This window comes from Protopterus annectens, chromosome 5.part1, assembly GCF_019279795.1.
Source record: "Protopterus annectens isolate FY-2018-M chromosome 5.part1, PAN1.0, whole genome shotgun sequence".
Classification (NCBI taxonomy): domain Eukaryota; kingdom Metazoa; phylum Chordata; order Ceratodontiformes; family Protopteridae; genus Protopterus; species Protopterus annectens.
In genome coordinates, this window is record NC_056736.1 from 702,043,069 (window position 1) to 702,055,148 (window position 12,080).

The window sequence follows — 12,080 nt, forward strand, 5'->3', positions numbered from 1 at the left end:
TTCTTTTATGCCTAAGGTGGTTAATGAGCTAATCACAAACTGACAATGAGAGGATGCTGCATACTTTGGATTCACATAGGCAGCTCAAGCTTTTTTTGAATAAAATTAAGGCTGTTTGAAAATCTGATCAGTTATTTATTTCTTTTCATCCTAGATTTTTGGGACTTGCTGTATCCAAGCAAACTATTTTTTTCTTGGATTTCTAAGGCAATTTCTTTTTGTTATACTTTTCATGGCAACAGCCTTCCCTTTTCAGTCAAGGTTGATTCTACTAGAGCTGTGGCTTCTTCTGGTGCTTTTTTCAAGGGATACTAATTCTATTCTTGAAGCAGCTACCTGGACTTCTGTGCATACCTTTACAAAGGATTACAAGTTGGATGGTATCTCTAGACCTAGGGCTGGTTTTGCCAGTGCCATTCTTCATGGCTTTTTAGGGGACTCTTCTGCTCCTTCCCCCTCCCTAGTTTCCTCTTTAGATTTGGCACTTTCCCAAATGTTAAGAATACTGCAGCTGTGAATGTAAGGACATAGTACAGTTTTGTACAATCTTACCATAATGGTAGATGTCCTTGACTTCACTGCTGTGATATTCACTCCCTCCCTACTTCTACCTAGTCCTTTGCCTTCCTGGATGTACAGATTACCACTTGGGTTCCTTGGACTGGTGTTCCTACTGGGGCAATCAGTTTGGACTATGGTAATTCTCAGCATCACCTTTATGCTCTATGCTACGTAAGGAATGTTTGTGTGATGTGCAGCATAACTTTAAAGCAACAGAAGTCTTTGGTAGACTGGCCAGGCATTGGTCTTCCACAGCAGGGAATCCCACATGTTAAGAATACTGCAGCAGTGAAGGCAAGGACATCTACTATTATGGTAAGATTTTACACAACTGTACTTTACTGGTGATAAGTGGATTGAGGACCTGGCCTACTCCGACCTACACTATGGACCCATGCTAATAGTGGGAGGAGTGCGTGTGCCCCTATTGGCCAGTGTGTGCCTGCCATAAAGGCCAACAACCCTCTTCAATAAGTTACTGGCTGGCCAGTAGCAAAAGCTGGATGTAAAACCATTCAGCCTGCCAAACATGAACTGAGAATTGCTACACTTAATGTAGGTTCACTGACAGGACTCAGTTTGGAATTGGATGACTTGATGATATGGAGGAGGCTGGACATCCTATGTATCCACAAGACAAGATGGAAGGGCAGTGCAGTGAAACCACTTGGTTTGGGATCCAGAGTCTACTACGCAGGAGGAGGACAGGTGAGAAATGGTGTGGGAGCTGTGGTGACAGAGAGGCTTCAGAAGGCAGTGAGGGATACCATGAGAATTAGTGACAGACTCATGGCCCTAATGATAAGGCAGTACTCATAATGTCAACCTATGCCCCACAGCAGGGTTGTGATAGTGAGGAAAAGAGTGCACTCGGACACCAGCTGCAGCATCTACTAGATAAAGCAGGACAACAGGAATTGGTTATGATAACGGGCAGCTTGAATGCTCAGGACAGACAAAACAGGATATGAGGACTGCCTGGGTCCACATGGGTGGGGAAACAGGAATAAATAAGGAAAGAAAATTCTAGACTTCAGGTAGACTTCCTCCTAGTAAGGAAAGGGCACTAGGGTAGAATCAATGATACCAAAGTCATCCCAAGTGAAAGAGTTGGCCCACAGCATAACCCACTGGTTGCCACAATCAGCTGCAAGCAGTGGTCGAGAAGGCTATAAGGTTAACAGATACAAGGCTGAAGACTTGGAAGTTGACTGGAGAGAAAGCAGAACAGTTCAAGGAATTACTCAGTGCTCTAGCACTCCAAGAAAGGAGGAAATAGGTGAAGTTGAAGAAGAATGTCAGCGCCTTAAAACAGCATGTGTGAGGACTACAGAATAAATTTGTGGCTGAACCAGATATGGAAATAAGGTGCATAAGGAAAGCTGGTGGTGGGATGCAGAAGTCCAGGAAGTCATCAAAAGAAAGAAGGAGTGCAGAAAAAAGAAGCTAAGAAAGGAGTTGCAGTAGGAAAGAACAGGGCAATGGAGGTGCTCTATCAGATTCTGGAAAGTGACTTCGTAGGTGGCAGAAAGAAACTATATCAGGTTATCAGGTTGCCATGCAAAGAAAGAAAGATAAAGAAGATAGTCAGATACCCTTCATAAGGGATGCCAGCAACAACCTGCTCGCAAGTCCACAGGACAACAAAGGCAGATGGAAGACGTATTTCCAGCTGCTTCTGAATGAAGAAAACCCCATAGTAGCTGTACTTCCCCAGAAACAGCCTACAATGACAGAAGAAGAGAAGCCCACCTTAGAAGAAGTAAGGATAGCACTAAGGAAAATGAAATCAGGGAAAGCAGGAGGCTCAGATGAGGTCACAGCAGATATGATAAAGATGCTGGGTGAGATCCTGAGGGTACTCATAGCAGTGTGGAGAGAAAGACGTATCCCAGATGACTGGAAAATAAGCATACTCATACCAGTTTACAAGAACAAAGAGGACATCTACAACTGTGGGCAGTACAGAGGCATCAAACACCTATCATACTGAATGAAAGTTCTGGAGACAGTGACTGATAAATGGATACGCAGAGTAGTAGTAGAAAGTAAGACAGGAAATGAGCAGTTCAGATTCAGATTATGATAAAGCACAACTGACCAGATGTTTGCAGCGAAACATATAGTTGAGAGGAAGCTAAAGATGAGGAAAGAGTCCAACTGGGCATTCCTAGACTTGGGGAAAGCATATGACAAGGTCCCAAGAAAGCTGATTCTGGCAGTACTCTGGTGGTTCGAAGTCCAAGAAACATTGGTAGAATTAGTGCAGGCTATGTACAAGGATCCAATTACTCAAGTACGAACAGTGTTTAGACTCGCAGACAGGTTTCCAGTGGGAGGGGTGTACATCAGGGTTCAGCTCTGAGCCCACTTCTGTTCATACTGGTGATGGACTACATTAGCAAACAGATTGGAGGGGACAGATAAACAAATGTGCTGTATGCAGATGATGTAGCATTACAGGCAGACACTTAGCAAGAACTTCCGCAAAGGATAGGGGAATGGAATGCAAAACTGAAGGCACATAGGATGAAACTAAGCACAGATAAGACAGTGGCAATGGCAGCAAACTGTGGAAATCAGAAGAAGCTGAGAATTGAGACAGAAGGGAAGATAATGGAACAGGAAAAGAGCTTCATGTATCTGGGTGGGGTGGCTGAGGATAAGGGAAGTCTGAATGAAGAGGTCAAAGCTAGAATCAGAGGGGCTGCTGCCAAGTGGCATAGAGTTTCAGGTGAAGTCTATGACAGAAGAATGCCAAAGAAGCTGAAAAGTAAGGTGTACAAGACAGTGATGCAACCAGTACTACTGTATGGTACAGAAACCTGGACAGTAAAGACAGAGCAGATAAGGAAGCTAGATGTGATGGAAATGAAGTGCTTGAAGAGGGTAGTAGGATATGCATTGTGGGACAGACTAAGAAATGAAGACATAAGAGCAGAAGCCAAAGTAGTCCCAATTGCAGAAAAGATCAAATAGAACAAGATTACTGTGGTTCAGACATGCGCAAAAAAGCAGAAGATAATCTGGGGAAGAACATTTGGAACAGACAGGAAGAAGGTAAAAGGAAATGAGGGCATCCAGCAAAGAGGTGGATGGATTATGTGAAAGAAGATCTGTGACAGTTGGGCATGAGTGTCGAAGAAGGCAGGAGTGCGGCACTTGAATCTGGAGAGATGGTAACAGTTAACATGATACAATACCCCGACCCCATGTAGAAATAAGGGAAAGGGGGGGGGGGTGATGATGATCAAGTAAATGAAGAAGGCTTGCTTTCAAGAAGCCCATAAATACAAAGATATTTGCTGGGTAAATATGACCAGTTTGAAAAGAAAAGGTCACTAATTTAATAGTCTGATTTAACAAAGTAGGCTGAAACATATAGATATGTGCAAAACATGTCCAAATTTGTGAGGACTAGATCAAAGATATTGAGGCCCCTTACAGGATATGTATTTGTAAAAGGGTTAGTGCTTATAATGTCTCGGAAGAAATGGGCATTCTGACCATTGGCAGTGCAGTTCAACTTTTTTATTGATGGTTAGTTGAAGTCTTGCAGTAGAAATGTGTTGGGTTTAATGGGAATTTTAACTACTATGTTAAGCAATTGTGCTCAGAAGGAGATACAGAGGATGTTCTATAGCTAGTTATGAAGTCACAATTAGCCTTTTTTATGGTGATTTGGACTTTTAGGAGTTCAAGCTTGGTGTCTCAAGGACTCTGTAATGAGATGATATCCTTGACAAAAAACTTATACTCCCTCACAAATGCCAGTAGGTCTGAAGACACATAATAGTAATTATATCCAGAAAAAGATGACTTGCTTTTCACTGCTCTGAAACCAGGTCTCTACAACTGCAATAAAGGAATGTGCTCAAGTTGCAGAAGAACCTCAAGTTCAGGCATGTTTTGTTAAGGTTCCTGGCAATGAGCTGAGCCACATTAATGTGTTCTAAATTATAATTGTGTTTATTTATTTATTTTACATTTGTTACCGGGAAAGTCCGACTGGACAGGAAGCCCATTTTCAGCGGAGGCCTGGGAAGTGAAGCTCCACTACATTAAATCTAATAATGCATACAGCACATATAGCAGTACAACAGCACAACAGCAAAGAGATACAAACTGACTGTGATCTAAACTCTAATACATCTAGTAGTAATTACATCTATTAATACGTAAAACACACATATAACAGTACAGGAAAACAGCAGTAAATGGATACTAACTGACTATGAGCTAAACTATAGTAATCCTAGTAGCAATTATAGCAATAGTTAACTAATAGTCCAAGATATTAAGGAATATTAGTGAAATAAGTGATGTTTTAATGTATAATGTATAATAATGTATTATGTTTGAATGTCTAACTGATGGACTCTGCCTAAAATGCACAATCAAACAGCAAAGGCTTTAGCCAGAATGCTAAATCCTTGGTAAGAGAGATGCAGACCATCTCTGGCAAAACTGAAAGACTTATCAGTCATTTTATCCCAAGCTGATACATACTGGATCTCCTCAGAATGACTCCAGCTACACAGTCCATTATTAAAGCCAAGTAACACTGAAATGAAATGCATAGTTAGTAATACTGAGGTTATGTACTTGGGATATGTTATATGATGGGGATTAATTAAGTGCCAGAGAATGAGACAGAGAGAGAGAGTGAGAGAAAGAATACAGGCTGTGAAAGAACAGCCAACCCCTCTGTCCAAAAAGTAGGGACTATCCTATGATTTGCAAGCTATAGAATGATTATACCAGATTTAGCTAATCTAGTCTGTCCCTTAAGCAAGTTATTGAAAGGTAAAATGCTGGAAAAGGTCAGATAGAACCTAGAAACTGATGAGAAATAAACAAAGCCTATATGCTGAGCTAGTTCTGAAGTCCTCTGACCTTTCCGAGCCTTTCACTGTCTACACTGATGCCTCAAATGTGCACTAGTGTTAAGTGTTTACTCAATCTACTTGAGCAAAAGAAAAAGAAAATGAAGTAGCACTGATAACAGATACTCCTCCATTGAAAGTAAATACCTAGCAATAAAGTGGGTCTTGGGAACCCTATGAGACTATCTGCTAAATGGAGAACAGACATTTTTTTATGGCTCATACCTATGCCTTCAGTGGCTTCATCAGTGGGCAAAAGGTAATGAGGACACAGGCAACCTGACAAGCCTGCACCCATCACAATTCAGCTTTGCTAAGGGAAAGTCATGTCTATTAAATCTGGTGAACGTCTTTGAATGGGTCACCAAAGCAATGCATAAAGGTGACACTGTGCACACAGCTTACCTCGACCTGGTCAAGGTTTTTGATACAATGCCCAACTCAGACATTATAGACAAGTTCACTAATTTAGGTATAAACCTTTTTATCACCCACTGGACAGCCAACTGGCTCACTGATAGGACCCAGGAGGTCAAAACAGGTGAGGCCACCTCCACCTATAGGCCAGTGACTAGCAGCATACCTCAGGGCTTGGTACTGGGCCTACTCCTTTGTGGCATCTATGTCTCTGAAATGAAAGCAGATTTTGAAGGTTTATGGCTGACAAAGTTTGCAGATGATTGCAAACTGGGGTTATCATTGATTTCCCTGCAGAAAGGCCTATTTGTGACTAACTTATGGTGCCAAAGCCATGGTGTTAAACTCAAAGCTAAGAAATGCATAATTGTACCATTTGGGAAGCTATCCCAGCTAATTACCGTGCTGATAATATGGCCCTAAGAGTTGACCCAGTGGTCAGGGGTCTGGGTACCCACATAGACAGTAGCCTTACCTTCCACCACCATGTGACCACAGTGGTGAAGAAATCCTTTTATGTTGCGCAGCTTATAAGTAAAGGCATTGCATCTAGGTCCAAAGAGGTCATTATACAACTGTACACTGCCCTTATCAGACCAATCATAGAGTACAATGCTCTTTTCAGAATGTATCTGACCAGGCATATGCAGCAACTAGAGTGGCCTCAGAGGTTCCTTACAAAAAGAATACAAGGAATAACAAACTTGCCTTACAGATGTTACCTTAAAGCCCTTACCCGCTACTCAGTCACCTATAGATTGTTGAGGGGTGATCTATGCCTGGCTTACAAGGCATCTGCAATCCCCACACTTAGGAATCTCCTGCATATTTGTAAGTCAAACAGTACCAGAAAAACAAGGTGTAGGGATCTGAATTTTGTCCATGACTTAAACAGAACATACTGGAGAGACAGATATGTGGCATAGAGACTGCCCCTCCTATGGAACAGGCTTCCCATCAATGTAAAGCTAAGTTTGGTTATTATCCAATTTAAGAATAACCCAGACCAGTGGATGGGGAGTCGGAATTTTCACCAGGCCTGGCACCTGTTCCCTTATGAGCAGAGATATAGCTTATAAATGTCTGTCCACAAATCTCCTATTTGGATACGAGAAGTCATTGTTCTTTCAGGAAAACTTAGCAAGGCTTAGAAAGGTCCCCCCAGATTGTTAGCCTAGTAACAATCTATGAATCTATGAATAAAAGGAAGGCAATGTCAAGCTTTATCAGTAGGTCATAACCTTACAACTGTTCCACTTGAAAATTAGCACCTCCTTGGTTTTCACACAACAATTCATATGGTCTGGCTACAGCAGAACTTCCTGTGGTCTTGAAATTAGCAGTTTCAATCTGATGGATTCATGTGTGACATACCGTAATGCCTCTATTGGGAAATAATCAGCAGACGGCACCAACAGGAAAGTCAAGTCACTTATGGACACAAAAGCATGTGTAAGAGGAGCATCTAAAAGAAAAGAACATGTTTAAATAGCAGAAAATGCATACAAGCAGGAATTAAGACCAGTCCTTCTTAAGTGGCTTACCTAGAGTGCCAGGTAAAGAGACACATATAGAAACTGGTACTTACATAAAAGCAATGAATTCACAATATTACAGGAGCTGCTGTTAAAGAGTTCAGAGAAGTTTGGCGGCTTTTCTGTAAAAAAGAGATGAACTAAGGCCAAAGAGTTTACATTCTAGATGGAGAATCTGCATTTGGAGTCTCGGATACTCTGCCAATGAAAGTCTTGGTGGTTGTGATACAGACATACTATCATTTAGGATATGTGAGTCAAATACTTTTGGTATTGTTTAACCAAAAAGGTATCATCTGTGAGAATTTGAGATTTTATTTCTGTGCCAGAGACTTTTTTACTATATTTGTATACCTAAGACTTTATTTGTGCACCCCAGACTTTATATTTTTATTTATATAACTAGACACTAGCTATAGAAGCTGGTGTCTGTATGCCTAAGACATGAACTTGCTTGTTCAGAAGGCACTAACTAAAAGCTGTACATATCACCAATTTAAGTCCTAGGGAGAAGATACTTTATGTTACTTGTTGTATTTTGTTTTATGAGTGTTAACTGAACATGGACACTTGTAAAGGCAGAGTTTGTATTGTTAGTGTATGTTGATAACACTTTTTGAATTACTGTTAAAACAGCAGATGTTAAACCAAAATACTATTTTCATGAAATGCTCCACTAAAGAAAATACTTTACGTTTCTACCTGTTGCTACCCCTTTTGGTGCATTCTGGCAAAGTCTGCCCACACTTTCTATTGTTTAAATAACAACACTACTTTTCCTAAGCATTTTGGTGTGTTTGCTGCCTGAAACTTCTATAATATATATACATTGTAGCATAGCATGGAGGTTGTCACCAAACAGAAGAAGTGTACAGATAGTAGTGTAAGTAGTTGTAAATATACAAAGCTCACTATAAACAGAGTGATAGCGCATTAAATTAATTGCATGTTTTGCTAAGTGTACATGTTACTATAATAGCACTACCTGGCTGTATCAGTTGGACTAGTTCCCTTTAATGACTTGTTGGTTATAATATAAAAAGAAGGCTGAGAAAAGTGCAGTTAGACAGCATTTGGACTTTGTATGGAAAGGGACTGTGAGTCCAGAGCAGCATCTCTGGGAGAAAGAACAGGAAGATGGAAATTATTCCTATCAAAAGGAATCCAGAGCAAGAGAGACAGAGAGATGCAAATAGAGACGACTTCACAGAAGAATAAGACCGAGCCAAAGGCACTTGCAGTACAGTTAGTTAAACCATAATATAGTGTTTTGTTTAAAGATCATGTGTAATTTGCACTTGCATATAGCAAACTCTACTATTTTTATAAAGACCGGTGGTCTTAGTTGCATTGATCTTCCATACTAGTGGATTATGGCAGGCATTTTAATACCAGTTATTAGTGTTAATGCCCAAAGACCTATGACTATAAAACAAAGTGTTTTAAAGAGACAGACTGTTATATATATATATATATATATATATATATATATATGTGTGTTACCTGATAACGCCGAAACTGCAAAATGCCGACAACAAGAACACCGACACCAGAAGATCGGCAATGGACATGATCGACAGTTGAAAATCCCGACGCTGAGAACACTGACATGTGGGTTAGGGTTAGGGGCGGATTAAGTGAGTTAGGGTTAGGACGCAGGTCAGGTGAGTGTGCGATAGTGACATACTGTAGGGATAGGGGCGGGTTAAGTGAGTTAGGGTTAGGGCGCGGGTTAGGTGAGTGTGCGATAGTGGCGGACCTTAGGGTTAGGGTTTGGGTTAAGGTTAGTGCATAGATAGTTGTGTATGTAAGGTTTAGTGTAGGTTTGTAAGGTTTTTGGTGTTCTTATGTTGTGCGTGTGCTTTTTGGAGAGGGGATTTGTTTTGTTTGTTGATTGTCGGGATTGTGGTTTGTCGGGCGTGTGAAGTTTTGTGTTTTTGAACTTTCAGTTTTGTGGTATTGGTGATTTCATTGTCAGTGTTTTCGCATGTCGGTGTTATCAGCTAGACCCATATATATATATGTATATATATATATATATATATATATATATATATATATATATATATATATATATATTCATATATATATATATATATATATATATATATATATATATATGTAAGGTTTACTATCATATAATCGAAGATCAAAACAAAATCCGTTCACATCTGCAAATCAGATGTGCAAAGTTTGAAATGCCAAGTATGTCAGAATGTTGAAGTGCCCACACCAACATCTTCGAATTCGCAATCTTGAGATTCACTTAAGCAGTCTCTAGTGCACACTATGAAATGTCATCTTTTTGCAGGGGGCTATGCCCCCTTCACCCCCCCACACCGCTGCAAATAATATATTCCAACTCCGAGATCGCTGCAAATAATATATTCCACACCGCTGCAAATAATATATTCCAACTCCGAGATCGCACTACAGCAGGGAAAAGGGTAATTTCCTGATCCCCACTTTACCACAATCTGTATTCAGAATGCCGAAGACAGGTGTGCGAATGCACTGTGGAATTCACGCATCTGAACACTCGCACTTGTGCAGGATAGATGAAATGGGAATCGTCCAACTGTTGTTTGACATTCCCATTTCCGTCTAATGGTACTCAGCATTTTGATAGTAAATCTAGATATATATATATATATATATATATATATTTTTTTTTTTTTAGCAGTGTGTACAGTCATGTTCCAAGATGAATACATTAGAACAGCTACTAAACAACATAGGCGGCGCAGTGGTGCAGCGGTTAATGCTGTCGCCTCACAGCAAGAGGTTCTCTGGTTCGATTCTCTGCCAGGGTGCCTTCTGTGTGGAGTTTGCATGTTCTCCCTCTGTTCGCGTGGGTTTCCTCTGGGTACTCCGGTTTCCTCCCACATTCCAAAGACATGCATCTGGAGCATTTCTCCCCGGGCCTCCGCTGAAAACAGGATCTGTGGAACCTAGTCGGACTTTCCCGGTCAACAAATGTTAAATAAATAAAAATAAAATAAATAAATAAATAAGCATAGTGCCTACAGCTAAATGGATAGTCATCATACCTAAGTCAATGGCTACCTCAAGGACAAGGTCACCATTAAAACAGCTTATCTGGAAGGAAGACCTCAAGCCATATCTTACCTCCTTTGAATGGTATGCCAAGTGAGAGAAAGATGAGATCAAGTTGGTTGTGCGGATATCTTGTTAACCAAGTTAAGTGGAAAACCACTGAGACTATTTATGGACATAAAAAAAAAAAAAAAAAACTAATGTTTACAGAAAATATCTGTGGTGGCTGCAGTGGGGCAGTGGTTAGCATTGTCACCTCATAGCAAGAGTTTCTCCTGTTCAATTATTGAATGGAGTGCCTTCCTTGTGGAGTCTGCATTTCCTCTCTCCAGTCAAGTGGGTTTTCTCCGGGTGCTCCAGTTCCTCCCACATTCCAAAGACATGCAGTAGGTGGATTGGACACTCTAAATTGGCCGTAGGTGCGAGTGTGTGCAAGTGAGTGGTGCAAATGACCTACTGCGGCAGGGCTAGTCAACCAGCGGTGTAAACCTTGGCTCGACATAATTGTCACTATGGAAGTGACACCCCGACCCCATGTGTAAAATGGGAAAAGGGGTTGAGGATGGATGGATGTCAGTCAGAAATATTTTATTTGCCAGAGATCTGGGCATTTTCTTATAAGAAAATGATAAAGACACAATTATATGACTCAAAGAACATAATTATTTTATATAGTTACATCCTGGGGGTTAACATGACAAAACTAAAATGACAGAAACAATACCAGTTGACAAGTAAAAAAAAAAAATCACTAGCTGACATTTTTAGAAATTTGTGTGTCAAACTGTCCCTAAAGACTTTGAACATTTTGTTGATTTATTGGAAAGATTGTTATGCTATAAAACTATGAATAGAGATGAGCAGTTTAGAACAGTTTAGACCCACAGTAAAACCTGTATGAGTTGTTGGCAACAGACAGAAAGTAACAGCTGTATACATATTACATTTTACATGCAAAAAGTGGTCACATAGCTAGATTTTGAACTAATAATAGCAACACTGTTGTACCTCTGAATAGCATGATACCGATAAAGTCATGCCTACAGACTGTGACGAAGCATTTATTAGGATGCTTGAAACTGAATTATGTTACTGTCCTGCTGCAAAATGAAGTACAATGTCTTAATTGACTGGTATAATTAGGCATTTTTAAAAGCACGGTATATATGTAAGAAGAAACTCTTACTAAGAAAATGGTATGCGTTTACGGTTACAGGAAATGGTATCCCATTTGTCTGACTGAAGTACAAATGCTATTAGGAAAGGTAATCCATCCTGTTGTGATCACTTGGAGTTTAATGCATTACATGTTAATAAGGAAAAATATTCCTCACATTAAAGATTTGCAGATGCAGTCATGGATGCAATGGAAAAGGGTAGTTCTTTTGATAGCCCACCATATCATCATCATCATCATCATCATCATGGGAAGGGGAAGCAGCAAGTAAATAAACTTACAGTTATGCCTCTGCTAAACTTGCAATTTAAGTGACAGCAGTCACCAAGCATGCACTGAAGTATATGGACCCAACAAAGATCTAAGTATGCTGTTGCAAGCATCATAAAAGTACAGCTACTTGATTAGGAACAGAGTCAGAGGAAGACTATACACCATTTAAAGAGA